At 46.3% G+C, this 17572-nt stretch overlaps 1 protein-coding gene across 1 annotated transcript in view; it reads right to left on the reverse strand.

The window, feature by feature from the left end:
• DNAH2 (dynein axonemal heavy chain 2) overlaps window positions 1-17572 on the reverse strand; it is a 3498763-nt gene that overhangs the window by 3424018 nt on the left and 57173 nt on the right. The window lies entirely within an intron of this gene.

The raw sequence follows: 17572 nt of genomic DNA on the forward strand, positions 1-17572 counted from the left end.
CCACTTCCTCCAACTCAGGTTGCTCACAGAGGCACTGCTCCTCCCAGTTTCTTCCAAGAGGAAGCCATTTACAACCCCCCCCTAATTTAACATTTGCCTGAGCCAAGAAAAGCACATTGTTCTGTTTCCATGCTCCCAGATGCTCTTCCCCTGATTCAATCAGAGAGGTGTAATCTCCTTTTGGTGGGAACAGCAGAAGGCAGCCAGGCCTGCGAATGCAGTTGCTGGGCAAGTTTCAACTCCTGTCGGGGGTAGTTGCTGGGCAGAATTCAATCTCTTCAAGCCAGGCTTTAGCTAAATGTCGCTAATATGGCCGCCTGGGCTGAAACTGTAAGCCACGTACTAGAAGACCCAGCTGAACTGTCTTCTAACACATCCAATACAACTCATGTCTCCACGGAAAAGTCCTCTGCCACTTTTCAACAAGTAAGTGCTAACACGCACGCCTGTGTTCAATTTATCACCCCTGAACCTGCACTTGTAGCTAAAGTGGTGCATCCTACACAGCAGACGTTGTTAAGCCCTTTGTTAAGCCTGATGCCCGATCTGTCTCCCAAGTCCTGTAAAGTATTGTCTGATGTGTCGGATGTGAACGACACGCCTACAACGCGTGCTGCTGAACAGGTGGTTGGAGCAAAGTTGGCAAAGCTGGCCGTTGTGTTGGGCGATTCAGATACGTGTGATGCAAATCCGAAAAACTTCAATGGCAAGAAGTTTGTCACTGGTCATTTGCCCACATTGGTGATTGAACATGCCGGTTCCTCTAACCCCTTAAGTATTGACTCTCAAGAGTTGGGCATCCCCTATATTATAGCAGAATCGGTTGGCTTGGCGCCATGTGAGTTTCGCCGACGGTCGCTGAATGCTGACTCCCTGAACTGTATTACTGAGGGAGTTTCCTGCGAAACAGAGACTACCAAAAAGTCGTTTCAGTGTTGTGATTTGGAGACTCTAGAAATTGCACGATCCTTCATTGGGCCCGTAGATGATGCTCCACAACTGTCTATAGGCTGTGATGATGTTGTGTTTAGTGGACCTTTAGAAAGTTCTGGAGTTCTTCATCAACATAGAGATATAGCGCATATTCACTCCACCACTGATACTGATATAGCTTATGGTAGAGAACGAAGAAACTCGCTAGAAGTGGTAAACAAATTGCTGGCTGATCTCACTCGCATAAATCAACAAAGAACATCTAAGGTCAAAACTGGCAAAAACAACGTTGGTGTCAAAAAGGCTGACTTAGAAAGCGAGTGTTGTCAAACTGCCAGCGGGGCTCATTCTCTACTTGAGAAACAAAAGAAGAATGGAGCTGGTTACCTGATGAAACGCACGAGACGTGAGGAAAGCCTCTCACCCAGTTTAAGATGTTCTCAAAATAAGAAAGCTAAAAGGCCTGTGTACAGCATTTCACCTCATTGTACCCTGCCCTTGGAATCTGAGTACGACTCTCGTAACTCCGATGTAACACCTAGAGACACCTTCGCTGGACATGAGTCTTCAGATTCCTCGCTGATGGAGCGGCCCTACCCTAAAATTAGACGGCCTGTTTATAAAAAGAAAGGCGTGCCTAGTAAAGTAACCATGCCTGAACTTGCAAGGAACTTACCGTCAATGCAAGATTTACAGGCCCTGATAATGTCCTCACTAAACTTATCGATTGCTCCTTTTCTCAAACTATATGAAAGTCTAAATGACACGATTAAAGACTTGTCCGCAGGGGTCTGTAGATTGTCCAATAACTCTGTAAACTTTGGAAAAGAAATGTCTGAAACCAGGAACATGGTGGAAGAGATGATTAGGAAGACTAATATAACAGAGGCCGCACTCTTAAATCAAGTCACAAATGCTAACATTGATAAAAAATTACTGGCAGAGGTTGCTAAAGAGGCCTTGAAAATATTTCACAAAAAAAAAGAATGTGAAGAGCAATTAAAGTATCCTTATTGCCATAAGTGTCAAACGCAAAAAACTGCAAGTGATGTACAGATGTCAACAGTAGATACCTCTGATCAACAGACGCATGTTAAGTCGATTGTGCTCGAGGACCATTCTATTGCCTGCTTGGATGGATATAATGACTGTTGTGCGGCCGTCACAAAAACTCATACTTCAATTAATAGTGAAGTAACGAGTCTGAAGTCCGGCTTTGCTAAAGCAATTCTAGAGGCCCATGACGTGTCCAACTTAGCCCTACAAGATCCCCAAAGACCATCTACATCGAAGGAAGTCATCGCTCAAAAGCAGCAATTCTTCGCCCCATCTCAGGCTACGAAGAACAGCGAGGCTGAACCTACTGGGATATTTGCTATTTTTAAACCCGCTGGTGACTTACAAAAGACGAGTAAAGCCAACAGCTCTGCTAATGAGACCCTTGGAATGAAGACTAAAAATCAACCAAAAAAGAAAGCTAAGAGACGCAACATTAACTCGCTTAAGTTTCTGAGAAACCTTAAAAGTTTGGATATAAGGGTGAACGGTGTGTCCACAAACGTAGTTCCAACAGCTTGCAATCAAACTGAAAAAAGCAGTTTAAATACAGCCAAGGCCTTAAATGTCTCTTATACCCATACTAGTGACATATCTGACACTCTGATAAATGTCTCAACCTATGAGGACGAAGATTCATGCAACAATGCAATGATAAATGACCACGAACGGTCATTGGCTGTGCTCCAAGTATCAACAGCAGAGGAGATTTTACCACCATTGGCCACTCATGCGGGCCACTCAGTTGTATTGGTACAATCACAGAACAACCTACAGTCGACGGCCGATCAGGCCATAGGCGATTGTAAGCGGTCCCCCATGATGTCTTCTAATGTACACAATAATGGAACGATACCTCCTGATGATACGCGGAGGTCATCTAGAACATGCCAAGTGATCTCTTTAACATCTAATTCACCACCTGGAAAGGAAGCGGTAAATTCGGAACTTATAACGCTTGAGGATAAAAGAAAGCTACTCGAAGCAAGGATGAAAGCATCTATGGCCTTACCGACTAGCAAAGATGCTAGTAGAGACTGGAACGAGCAGGTGAAGTTGCTGACGACTAGTGAGACGGTGTTCCCTGACTTTGCTGGAGTTTCTCGTGACCCTGGAAGGATTCCCAGAGGACCGGTCCTTAGCTCTTGGGCGAAGTCTCAACAAGTGACACAGAAACTGCCGAAGAAGAAGTCAAACGTTGATAATGGAAGAGAACTTTACTCAGCGAATCAAGAGTCTCATACTCTGCAACGTTTGTTACTCGAGCGTATCGAATCTTCGGACGATTTAATTCTAAATCGGCACAATGTTCTCTGGCTGTGTCACTTGATTCCCAGCCTAAGAGCAATTGAATCTGACGATCTCAGAATTGTTGAATTCTATGACGAGAACAAAAACGACGCTGTCATCTTACATCTTCAATCAAAACTGATTGCGGAAGCCATGCTAGAGGCTGGGCCTGTTCTAATGTCCTTGGGGTTTGATATATCAAGAGCTGATGGCTGCCTGCAATTACCAATACACAAAAGAGATCCTGGTGTCACTGTAGACGGGAAGAGTCGAAACCACTCTCAGCAGCTCGAATCACGACCATCCGCTGCACTGACTCGAAGCCCAGTATCGAAGTCTACTTCTGTGGCGAAACCATCTAAACTTATGCAAACAGGAGAGTGCATACGAATCACCGTGAACGGACCCTTACGCAGTCATAAGACCCTCGCGGAAAGTGCAAGTGATCCTTCCTTAACTCCAGCAGATTCTGATTGGTCTTGGCTTGCAGGTTTGTTAAATAAGAGCGATAACAAATAACGCCAGAAGTCTGAGACGCAAAATGTCTGTCGACTGGCCTCTTGGAACACTAGAGGTTTTAGCCACTTGTTTCAAACACCATGGGCAACCAACTTGGACCTGTTGTGCCTGCAAGAAACTTGGCTATCTTCCAGCCCTCTCTTAGAAGGATTTGAAATTGCTTGTAACCCGGCCATTCGCCAAGCCAAAGGAAGACCTATGTCGAGCTTACTGACAGCAGTGAGAAAGGCGGCAGGTTTTAGGATTGTACACTCTCAGAACCTGTCTCCATTTATTCAACTGTCAACTATTGCCTTACTCCAACCTAATGGAAAGAATGTTGATCGCCTACACATTCTTAATGTCTATTGGAACCATCGAAATAAATTTGCAACAACTTTTCTAGACACAGTGACTACTGTGATAGACGACCTCCTTGGGAAAGAAGCTTCGCTGAACTTGATTGTTTGTGGTGATCTGAACTTGGACTGTGTGAAAGAGAAATCCCAACTTGAGCCTAAAGCAGTGCAATGGTGCGATGAAATGGACCTTTGTGCTTTACACATGCTAAACGGTAACACCACAGGCGATATTCCGGCACAGCCTACGTGGAGAAGAGACGCATCAACATCAGTACTTGATTACATGTTTGTAACTGAAAATCTTCACAAGAGAGTCCTGCATTTTAATGTCCAAAAAATGTTCCATAGTGATCATGAAATGGTACAACTAACCCTCCAGAAAAAATGCGTCTGTCCGCAGCAAGTATGGTCGCACACGGTAAAAACAGGCTCAGGTAGGATTCGACTCCATTTATCAGAACCAGAAGTAAAGGCAATAACAACAAAATTTATAGAAAATACTGAGGGTCTCGAATACGAACACTTATTAGTCCAATTTGAAGAAAGAAGATCCAAACTGAGCCATGTTCAACTACATCGAAAACACAAATTTGACCTTTGTGTGCTACAGCAGAAACGTCTGATGAGACAGGAATTAAGGAAAACCAAAACCATCCTCAATATAAATGTGAAACAAATCTGTAGAGCGATCAAACAGAAATATAAACATTGGCTTAAGTCTCATGAGGCCACCAGATTACAAAATGATTCTGAGATGATGATGGGAAAAATGGAAGGGCGCAACTCAGCAGAATTCTGGAGCATAATAAACAACAGTGCATCCTCACAATATGCCTTACAGGCTAATGCTGTTAGTGAACAAGCCTGGGTTGCATTCTACTCTACTTTATTCACCAAAGACGATCTAGTAAGAGCTAATATATTCCTGCCTGAATCTAAATGGGATTTGCAATTTGAAAGAGATGAAATTCTCTTAATTATTAAGGGATTGAGTGAATCCAGAGCGCCGGGTCCAGATGGACTAACTAATTACACGCTCAAACGCAATCCAGAACTATGGGCAGATTTCTGTGCCACTCTGTTCAACCGCGTTGCTAAAAATGGATCCACTCCCAATTCATGGAAAAGTGCTATCGTGGTTCCCATCTTTAAAAAAGGAGATCGAACCAACCCTAAAAACTATCGTCCGATAGCATTACTTGATGTTGTAGGGAAGATCTATGCAACCTTGCTTCAACGCAAATTGGTGAAGTGGGCAGAAGAATCTAAGCACATTGATACGAGACAAGCGGGCTTTGTAAGAGGAGTAGGTTGTGGCCTCAATCTATTACTACTAAACCTCTTAAAGATGGAAGCTCTCAGAACCAAAACAAAAATCTATTTGGCTCTGATCGACCTCTCGCAGGCATTTGATAGTATCAATAGAGAGAGGATGTGGGATAAACTGAGCAAATGGGGCTGCCCACCTAGCTTACTGAGTGCAATTCAGGAACTACACTCTGAGACGTCTATCAGAGTTCGGTTGGACCTGAAAGGCACCTTGTCTGCAAAAATCAAAACATGTAGGGGAGTGAAGCAGGGCTGCCCTTTGGCAGCAACAATATTCAATTTGTTTATATCAGACATGACTGAGATTTTTTGTGGCAACAACATGTTCCCCCCAAAAATTCAGGGAGTACCTATCAACTACCTGTTATACGCTGACGACCTCGTCCTAATAGATCAGACGCCTATAGGTCTTCAGCGAAAAATGAACCTGATAAATACCTACATAACATCAAACGGCTTGCAAATTAATAGACTAAAAACCGAAAACCTGATATTGGGAAACCTGCAAGGAACCCTTGGCAAGGGGTTGAAAGAGCATTGGTACATTGCCGACGAACGTATCAAAATTGTAAAATCCGTGAAATATCTGGGGATGACTATCAGTGCGAGCAGAAATGACGCTCATTGGATGGATGTGGCAAAAAGCAAATGTCGGCAATTAGCAAATCAAGCATGCTTAATTAACAACAAATACGGCAAATTTTCATTGAAGCCGACTATCCTATTTTTTCAACAGAAAGTGGTCCCGAGCCTGATCTACGGAGGAGAAAATGCCTTCGGTTGCTCTAATGATTTATTGAACTCTTTAGAAAACATCTTTTGGTCTCGTGTACTACACCTACCGAGGGGAATAGCAACTGTTTGTATACGGTACGAGCTTGGCTTAATTTCAATACATGCCAGAGTAATGTGGAATCTGCTAAGCCTATACCGTAAAACGATGCTAAAGACTCCGACACCCCAATTCCAAATCATGCATAGACCAGACAGTGCGAAAGAGTATACAATACTCGCAAAGTGGAATCAGCTTTGTCAAGACCTGCTAGGCGAGTACGATATTACCTCTGCCTTGCTAGTGGAAAACCCAGATGCAGCAAAGATGAAGATTTGGCGGTTAAATTGGATCAAGACCTGTGAGCAAAGATCAAAATGTAAGCTAATGCAGGAAGTCCCAGGTGAAGCGAAAGCCTTCAATCAACGCCACTCTTATCTAACCCATCTGCCAAATCAGCATGCTAGAGCCTTGTACATGAGATTCAGATTAAACGCTCTAAATACAAGAGAGCGATTAGGCTCCTGGCCCAAGTATGCAAATATTGATAGAAGGTGTCGTTTCTGTAATTTTGATATGGAATCTCTAAAGCACTTGATCATGTCATGCCCGAGCCTTGGGAAAGAACGAGGACGGCTTTTTTCACCGATTATTCACAACAGTAGTTCAAGGAATCTGGAAAACTGGTGGGAATTGTTCTTTCAAGCCTCCAACCGGACTGTAATGTTCAATTTGATAACCTTCCTCCAGGTCATAAAAACAAGATTGGATTTGAAGGAATCAATTGAAGTGCCTGGAGTCGAATGAACCCTTGTAGTCAAAACGTCAAGACTCAGGCCACTTGTTTTATTGTATATAGAACGGCGGTGAGAGAAATGGAGTTTAAAAGGATATGTGGTTGATTGGACGTGAATTGTCTGTCAAAAAAAATTTTTTTTTTAAAGGTTGAATAAACCGTATAAAAATAAAAAAAAAAATAAAAAAAAAAAAAAAAATGTCACTTTTGTTCCAGTTTTCTTCATTCAAATCAAACTTACAATTTTTACACATGCAACTAGAGCGCTGAGTCTAAGTTCAAAACTATGACCTTTAAACAGTTGCAACCTATGTGACACTCAAAAGTAGGTCACTCATTTATTTTAAACATTTCTATTTTATTGGTTTTAAATACAATTTCACTTAAGTTGCTGACATCCACAGCTTAGCCAGTTTTGTTATAAACGTTGCTTTAGGCTCTTCATCTTTCCAGATTTTGTATGCACACAAGACTACATTCTGCCAAATGTCTGCTGGTGTTCAGTGAGATTTGTGAATATCTTGCAATGTTTAAAATAGGCATTTTTAGCTGGCATTTCAGAGAAACAAAGGTGATTTCAAAGCGCTTTTTGAGCGAACAGGCACTGCTGTTTTTCCTTTGGCACCACGTTTCACTCATGGGGCTTCTGGCCCACCCCGCTCGCACTGGTGGGTAGCAGGTTAGGCAACCGTTTTTTCTGGATTCTGGCGCAAATGTGGGCTTTTCGGCCATCTTGGATTTTCTAAGCCCACAGCACCAAATGTTGCAGCATAATAACTTGAACGTGGGTCAAGACACCCAACACCCTACTTCACACACAGACCCAGCACATCCCCCCTCACCTACACCAATGCCGTCTCCCTGCTCCACCAAACCAAGTAAAAGGTCTCCTCAACCTGGTAAATAGCCTGCCTGACACACACCCCATGAACACCTGCAGAATACCACACCAATCCCCTCTAGTACCATAGAAGACGGTCTTCAGCTCCGGAAGTGACTGGGAAACCTATTCAAAGCCTCTCATCCCCTCACCACCCCTATACACTACAGAAACCTCTTCACATGAGGGACTCCAGCACATACCCCATGCACAAACTTGCATCCCTGACAACCACTACACCCATCTCTGCCCAGAGCCCTTCCACCGCCCGTGCAACCTTCACCCTTCACACTCACACCAACTGCGCCCCTCCTTCCACCGGATACTCTCGGCCACCCTCCAGTAACATCTCACCTTCAAATGCATCTCTGACCTTCCACGCAATGCTGCCTTCTGATTATACCAATTGCAACCACAAGCCAGCCACCTGACCACCACTAGCAGGACTCCCCCTGCTTCACTAATGCTATCACCACTTTCATCCTCCCTCACATCTAAATCTTTTTAGCCCCTGCACCTAGAATCTCCACCCCCCACCAGCTCACTCTCAGAACTTACATTCCCCCAACTCAAACAAACAACCAACCAACTGTGCATTCTAATCAACACTAGACCTCCTGTAAAAACCGCCACAACATTTATGACCTTATCACCTCGGAGGCCCCCCGACATCCTCATCACCAAAACCTGTTTCTCCCAAGACTCCCGGCCCATTGCACATGAAGCCTTCCCTCCAGTTTATAATATTTGTGTGCATAAAAGGAGCAGCAGGGCTGGCAGCATTGCCACCCTCCACAAACCCTTCATCTCCATTTTGCACTCAGAGGAACATGCTTGCAATGCAGATTGCAAATTACTCCTGGTAAAACCTCAGGTCGCCCCTGCGCACACTCAGCTTCATGCTCATAAAAGACCCCCTGCGATACGAAAGATGCTTCACAGAGTCCCTTAGTGACTCCTTAGCAGCCATAATGGTCTCCTACCCCCTCCTCAAAATACTAGGGGACTTCAATATCTGGTTTAGCATCCCATAAAACCAATGACACAATCCCTACTGGACAACCTGGAAACCCTAAATATAGCACAACTAGTCAGAGGCCCTCACACTGCAGGTTACACCCTTGACTCAATCTTCAGCTCATCAAACCCCATCACCGCTTTGCCACCCCCACAATCTGGACTCATCATGTAGCTCTCTTCAGTATTTCCTCGATGAACCCTACCTCTTCACCAGCTGCCCAGGTGACACTTACCCACTCTCGCCTGAGTCATTATAACTCCTGAACTTACAGATTAACTTCTGGAATCTCTGACCCTCTCACTCCTCCATTCCAGTCAGATCGTTATCCCCCACTTTGATCGCTGGCTCTCTGAAGCTTGGAGCCCCATTGCACCTCTCAGATCCTTCTCTAATAGACTAGTCCTCAACACCAAATGGTTCACCACTGCTCTCAAAACACTCAAATCATAGAACCATACCCTAGAACGCAGATGGCGCGTAGACCCATCACTGTCAAACAAATTAGCATAAACCTCACAGCTAATGCAATTGACTCAAGAGGATAGCTCAGCAGCAACATGCTCGCCTTGGAAGCAAGACGACACGGAGCAACAAGTTCGATCCCCAGGGCAACGCTTAGAAACCTCTAGGTACTAAGCGAGTTATAAATAACCTATCATATCATAATAAAGGGCAGAAATAAGCAAGGCCAAAAAAAAATATTACTGGAATAGAATCAACAACACGTCTAACCCCTTCTGGGAACTCCACAGATTCATTTCTGAATGCTATTCACCAGAATGCACTGCCTCCAAACCCAGCCACCTCTCTGCATCTCCTTCTCAGACCACTTCCACAACATAGCCCTAGAAAGAAACAACACCATTGCCTCGGAAATAGCTTTGCTCACCCCTCCCTCACCCCATGCTCAATTGGGACATCAGTACCGCCCTCCTCTCTCCAGTTCTACTCATCCTTCACTCCTCTCTCCCACCCTGAATTTATCAAGCTACTAACAAACAGTAACAAACAGCAGCGCCTCAGGAACCGCTGGAGATCCCTGTCCCCCCGCTCTACTTAAAGAAATCCCAACCATGTGTGCTGGCGACTTTTCAAGATCCATCGTCAACTCATCTCTCATCTTCAGCATTTTCCTATCAGAATTCAAAACCATCCTTCATCAAACCTTCCTAAAAAAACACCTTGTCCTGACCAATTACAGACCCATCTCAAACAAGACGATTTATAGCTAAACTATCCAAGCGACATAATCACAACTATGCCAGTTCACAATCAAATCAGATCCTTGACCCCGAGCCAATCTGACCCTTACGAGGAACTGAATCTTGCTTAGTTTCCATCTGGGATGATTTCAAAAGACACTCAGACTTGAAAGTCTGCAGCACCCTAATCCTACTCAACCTCTCGATGGTCTTTGACACCATTGACTACCCCACCGTAATGGGCAGACTTAGTTCTCTTTGCATCAGGGTCTCTGCTCTGAAGTGGATATCCTCCTTTCTTTACAACAGATCCCAAATAGTATACCTGCCTCCTTTCTCCTCCACCCCCCGTTGAGCTCCCCACAGAGTGCCGTAGCGGGCCAATCTCTCCCCACTGCTCTTTAACCTCTACATGGGCCCCCTTCCCACACACATTCGAACCCATTACCTAACCTGCTACAATTATGCAGATAACACCCAAATCATCTTCCAAATCCCAGAAACCACTCCTCCACCTCCCCCGATCTCGCAACATGCCTCTTAGCAAAATAAAGCACCAGATGACTATCAACAACTTCTTACTCAACCTAAGCAAAACTGAGATAATGCTCTGCGGGAAGACCTCCTCTTTTCCCAAACCCACTACATGGCCACTCTCTCTAGGCCCTCCACCCACCTCTTCCAACAGAATAAAAAACCTTGGATGTATTATGGACGCGGGCCTGACCCTATAACATCACATATGTGACAAAAAGCTGCTACTAACCCATTCACATTCTCCCCCGCCTATTTCCCTACCTCACCTTCCCTCACTGAAGGTCTCTGCTGTTATGGCTGTCAGCCTTTCAGACTTAGACTATGCCAATGCCCTACACCTGGCAGCCACAGCATCATAATTATAATTGGTTATTTATAACATGCCTAATACCCAGAGGTTTCACAGCACGGACCAGGGGATCAAACATGTGTTGCTCTGCCTTGTCTTGCATCCAAGGCATGCGCGTTGCCCCTGAGCTATCCCCCCGAGATCATAGCTAAGAAAACTCCAATGGGTACCAAACATTCTGTCCAGGCTCCTCTTCACCCTAGGCCCCAAAGAACACATCTCACCCACACTCTGCATCCTTCACTGGCTGCCAATCGGGCTACAATGCAATGTGCATCACCCACCGGGCACTCCACAACACAGGCCCGGAATACCTGCAGCACATACTTGCACAATACAGACCCAACAAAAACCTGAGATCAGGCGTAGCACTTTCCCTCGTCATACCAGTGACAAAATCAACAAGAATAGGGTGTTCATCTTCTCAGTCCTAGCACCAACTATCTGGAACTCGATCCTTTAACTACCCGTCGCATAGATGATCACCTCGCCTTTAGGAAGGCTCTCAAAACCTGGTTCTTCCTGTCAACAGCCTGACAAACTCGGCACATCTCGGGGTTTCTCACCCCTTAAAAGAATGCTGTGGCACTTGAGGAGTCAACAAGGGGACACACATCAGCAACCCCTCAGAAGGGAACCCAGTCAAGCCATGATGATAAGCCGGTAAGATCTTCTCCAAACAGGTATCAGTCTCTCTCAAACAGGTATCAGTCTCTCTTAATATAAACATCGTGGAGGGTCAGAAGGAGGCAGACAATCTGAGAACATGTTGCAAATGTTTTTATTGAAGAATAAGAATAAGGCTTAATCTCTATCGCAATGGGATGTTTCCTACCTTTATATCTAACTAGGATGCTCATCAGTCGTCCATTAATGTCCAGATGAATAGTTCCGCTGTCCAAAACGAATCTAACTGGCCCCAACACTATTCTAAATAAACGAAGGTCAGGAGAACGCTTCCCTTCTCCTGAGGATACCTCTTGTATCAGTCTTTTGATTTTTAGTTAATAGGTAAATCTTAAATAGTCTCTAGTTACTGGTCTATCAGTTCATGCAGTTTTTTCATGAGGTTATTAGCTTTTCCCTCCTCCTAAAGAATATCTTTCCCTGAACTTTAATACCTTCTTTGATCCTTTTAAGGGGACTCAGAACGGTTGTTCAATTTCTTCTGTAGTTCTGGCTTTCTAGACAATTGTGAACTCATAGCTTCAATTTATAAAACCTGCTTTCCGTTTGGCTCCTCTCTTCCCGTTTTGAATAGCGTATCTGTTTTCCCCTTAACAGGGTATGGATATCCAACTTCTCTTGTTCTCCCTCTCAGGGATTTCTATGAGCTTCTTACTGACATCAATATCGTTCCTAAAGGTTTCTATGTACTTCCATTCCTAATATTCTCTTTCTCTCATGTTCCCTTGGTTCTGTGTTGAAGGTTTGGGTACTTTCTAAGGGTAGTTATATACAAGGTGGTTTTCTCTCCCTCTCTGGGATTTCAATGATTCTATTTCTTACATAAAAGCACTTTAGGTGCATCCGTTTCGTTAGTGCAAGTAATAGTACAAAATACAAAAAAAAGTTGAACTGTATAACAATTCCCTTTCGGAATCCTGGTCTTCTCGTTCCCCCCTTTACCTTCAACAATGTGGGGGAACATTTCCGGGCTCCGTGCCTGTCTGGGAGCTTCTCTCTAGCTCCTCATTGCTGTTGGCTCACTGTTGCCTCGCCCTCTTTCTCTCTCTTACTCCCGTGGTGTCCCAGTGTTCCCTCAGGTAACCTAACGTGTTGCTGCTTGTTTCTCGTGATGGTATCAGCGCTTATTTTTAGGCTGCCAGTACACCATGTATCCTTCATGGTCATGCCACTGCCTCGTTTTGGGCTCCAGCTTTGCTTCTTGCATCTGGGATACACAGTGTTTCTGGCTTCTCCCCCTTCACTTCAGTGCAAGCTTGAATGTTGCAGCTTTCTGCTCCGCATCCTTTCACTGTTACGCAGGAAGGGGGCCTCCCTTGCCTAGGCATGTGTTCCTCTCTTCCTCTGTTGTTCAGCATGTACTCGCTATTCAACGTACTCGTCTCAGTTGATCAGAGACTTGTATTTAAAAGGGACATGTTCTCTTTCTTCTTGATAATGGTATAGATTGACTTTTTCTTCACCCAATTCTTGGGACTTATAAGTCCTTGGTATTTTAGAGAGTCCTATGTATGTAGTTATAAGAAATGTTTTGGGAGTTCCTCACAGGAACAGGAGTCCTTGTTCCATAAGCGGGGAGTCTCTCCCAGTAGGTCCGACTTGCCTCGACCCCTAGAGAGGTGTTAGAGGTGACTACATTAAAGTTGTTGTGTATTAATGTGCTAAGGTGTTCACTGTACTTGATCATTAACTTGGTTACTGTTGTAACAACACGCTCACTGACATCAGACTGTGGAATGTGGAGTCTCAGCAACAGGAGAGTCCACATTCCCCTGAGGTCAGTTGAGAAGAATTTCCCCTGCCTGGGGGTCGTTATTAGGATTAACTCAATAAAGAGTTACATTTACTTTAGACTTTGTGGACCCATTATTGACTCATCATAACAATTTGGCGACAAGGATTTTGCTGCTGCTCCTGAGTAACGACCCCAGCAGTGCCGCACTGCTGTGAAGTAGCAGCTCCAGGAGGGGACACCTTCGTGGGAATCGTCTAACAGCTCTCGTGTGCCGACGGCCACTGGGGGTGCTGAGAGACGACCTTCCATAGACTGACTTCGGCTCCTGAGTGCGCTGGCGATTTGGGAGCGACTGCCTGAATCCCCTGGTATCCGTTTGGAGAGCTCCGCCACACTGAGGCAGAAGTCGCCGGAGATAGGACACGGGTGAAGCAGAAAAATAGATTTTTAAAAAAAGAAAGAAGAAGAAGAAAGCAACAGTGGAGAGAAAGGGGTGACATTTGAAAATGCAAGGACGTGTGAGGTTGCCATGGCGATGGATGTTCAATCCAAAGGACTTGGCGTTCCCCACATGATGAGTGACTTTGTACGGTTGTCTAGCAACTGAGGACGCATGCTGGTGAGCGCTAGAAAAGTGGACCCTACAGCGTGCCTGCGCGTGTGGCCATCTTGTGGTTCAATAGCCCTAGAGACAGTGGGTCTCATTACGAGTTGGGCGGTCCGGAAATAACAGTGGCGGTAAACCCGCCGCCACTGTTATTTCCAGACCGCCTGATCTTGAGTCCTGCAGGCGGGAGGTGGCATTCCCGCAAGGTCTGACCTGGCGAGTTTAACACCGCCACCCGCAGGCAGACGTGGAAACACCATCACCATCACCAAGGGGAGTTGGGTTACCAAAAGAAAAAAGTGAAAATGGTGGAACGCTTTTTAGGTGGGGCTTCGGGGCACCCCAAAGGGTCGGGGAATTTTCTAATGGGATAGGGCGTTGACCCCCTTGCTCCCCACCCGCAATGGAGTGGGTGCCATGCCATGCAGCCCTCCCTGGGACCAGATATCTGCTCCTAGGAACGGACGCCTGAGCCCAGGGAGGAGTGCAGGACAGCCCCCCCCCTTATCTGCCCCTGCGGAATGCTCCATGAGATGGGCCGCCCCTCCAATTGGGGTGGAGAGGTGCACCCCCATTCACATTAGAAAATTCCACAGCGGTGTAGGGGGCCCCTCCGCCCCTGCTAAAGGGCAGCCTGCCATTTCGAATTATTTTCTTTGTTTACTATACCTGCCTTGGCGCAGAGGGGCACAGTGGTGTGCCAATCTGGCGCCGGGGTGCCCAAACCTTACTTCCCCACCCACTGGGTGGCCTGTGCCACCATCTTTGGGCCCCCACCCCAAATGGAGTGGGGGTGTACCTCACGCAGCCATTTGTAGGAGGCCCAGGGAGGTCTGCATGAGGTGCCCCTGCCAACCATTTGGGGTGAGGGGGGAGAGGGCCCCCAGAAATGGTGGGACAGGGCCCCCAGTGGGTGGGGCACTAAGGTTTGGGCAGCTCAGGGCTATATTGGCACATCAATGTGCCTCTCTGCACCAAGAGGAGTTGGGTTACCAAAGGAAAAAAGTGAAAATGGTGGAACCTTTTTTAGGGGGGCTGTGGGGCACCCCAGAAGGTCTGGGAATGTTCTAATGGGATGGGGTGTTGACCCCCCCTCCCACAATGGAGTGGGTGCCATGTCATGCAGCCCTCCCTGGGACCAGATATCTGCTCCTAGGAACGGACGCCTGAGCCCAGGGTGGATGTCATACCTCCTCGCGTTCCCACAGGTGTCCAGAAAAAAAAGGTACCTCACATGTGTGGGTGCATCTACCAGGGGCGCAAAAGGAAAAGGGTAACCTGCTGGTAACCCCAAGCCTTTTGCCACAGCACAATTTGTTCATGTGGGCAACCTACAGATTTGGGCCTAGGGTGTCGATGCCAGCAAGGAAAACAGGGAACCCCATGCATTTCCCAAAAGAGGACACCCGTGGGAATGCACAGAGGTCTGACTTGCGCAAAGCGGCCCAGAATTTATTACCCAGAACCCCAGACAAAGTGACCATTGTATTTTTTCCCCACCAAATATCACACTTTGTCGGGGATTGTGGCTAATAAAAACTGGGGCAATTTGTGCAAGGCAGACCTCTGTGGATTCCCACGGGTGTCCTCTGTTGGGAAATGCATGTCGTTCCCCGTTTCCCTTGCTGGCTTCGACACCCTAGGCCCAAATTCTGTAAGTTGCCCACATAAACAAAATGGTCAGTGGCGAAAGGCTGGGGGTTACCAGTGGGTTACCCTTTTCCTTTTGCACCCCCGGTAGGTGCACCCACACATGCGAGGTACCGTTTTCATCGGGACACGTGTGGGGACTCGGGAAGGTAGGCCATGTGTTGTTGATGTCATACCTTCTCGCGTTCCCACAGCGTCCCGACAAAAAAGGTACCTCACATGTGTGGGTGCACCTATTGGGGGCGCAAAAGGAAAAGGGTAACCCGCTGGTAACCCCAAGCCTTTCGCCACAGCACAATTTGTTCATGTGGGCAACCTAAAGATTTGGGCGTAGGGTGTCGAAGCCAGCAAGGAAAACAGGGAACCCCATGCATTTCCCAAAAGAGGACACCCGTGGGAAACCACAGAGGTCTGACTTGCGCAAATCGGCCTAGAATCTACTACCCAGAACCCCCGGCAAATTCCAAATTTGGGGATAAAAAACACAATTTCCAGACATTTCACTCTGCTCAACCACCGAAACACGCTGCCAACAACAGATGTCATACCTTCCCGCGTTCCCACAGGTGTTGCAACAAAAACGGTACCTCACATGTGTGGGTTCACCAATCTAGCCGCAAAAGGAAAAGGCTAACCCACTGATAACCACAAAAGGGTTTGGGGAAGATAACCTACAGATTTGGGCATAGGGCGTCCAAGCCACCAAGGAAAACTGGGAACCCCATGCATTTCTGAAAAGAGGGCACCAGTAGGAATCCACCACAGAGGTCCAACTTGCGCAAAGCGGACCAGAATGTTTTATCCAGAACCCCCGACAAAGTGAAAAATGTGGGTTTTTTCAGCACATTTCAGACTTTGCCGGGGCTTCTGGGTAATAAATTCTGGGCCGATTCGCGCAAATCATACCTTTGCGGATTCCCACAGGTGTCCTCTTTTCGGAAATGCATGGGGTTCCCCGTTTCCCTTGGTGGCATGGGCACCCGAGGCCCATATCGGTATGTTGTGATTGTCTGGAGAACGTGTGAAATTCAGGTGTCAAAACAGACTTGGGGTTACCTGCGTTTTAGGCTTTCCCCTTGGTGCCCAGGTAGGTGCACCCACACATGTGAGGTACCGTTTTCATCGGGACACCTGTGGGAACGCGGGACGGTAGGCCATGTGTTGTTGACGGCGTATTTCAATGGGTGAGCCGAGTGAAATGTGCGGAAAATGCGTTTTTTTGTCCCACATTTCAGACTTTGCATGGGTGTCTGGGTAATAAATTCTGGGCCGATTTGCGCAAATCATACCTCTGCGGATTCCCACGTGTGTCCTCTTTTCGGGAATGCATGGGGTTCCCCGTTTTCCTTGGTGGCTTGGACACCCGAGGCCCATATCTGTATGATGTGAGAAAGTGAAATTTAGGTGTGAAAACAGACTTGGGGTTACTTGTGTTTTAGGCTTTCCCCTTGGCGCCCAGGTAGGTGCACCCACACATGTGAGGTACCGTTTTCATCGGGACACCTGTGGGAACGCAGCAAGGTATAACATTTGGTGTGTTTGTGTGGTTTACATAACATTTTGACTCATTTTCTGGTGCCCTTTGTCACACAACCCTTTCATTTCCCAAATGTGACCTACATTTAGTCGCTACTTTAGGCACCATACACTTTTGTAACCTGCACAGGTCTCCTACCCTTGAAAAGGTCTGCCTGTGCTCTTTCAAAAAATGTATGCTTGCCGTTCCTCACCACATTGGTTTTCCCGATTTACACATGCTAAGTGCGTCTGTTCAGGCCGTGAGCATATAATTCCTGTGTACCATGGCTCAGTGTTTGGCTTGGGGTATTGCTTGTTTTGTAAAACACTACAAAAAATGTCTGCTTTCC

Source organism: Ambystoma mexicanum, chromosome 1p (genome assembly GCF_040938575.1).
Source record: "Ambystoma mexicanum isolate Mex_15411 chromosome 1p, UKY_AmexF1_1, whole genome shotgun sequence".
In the NCBI taxonomy this organism is placed as follows: Eukaryota; Metazoa; Chordata; class Amphibia; order Caudata; family Ambystomatidae; genus Ambystoma; species Ambystoma mexicanum.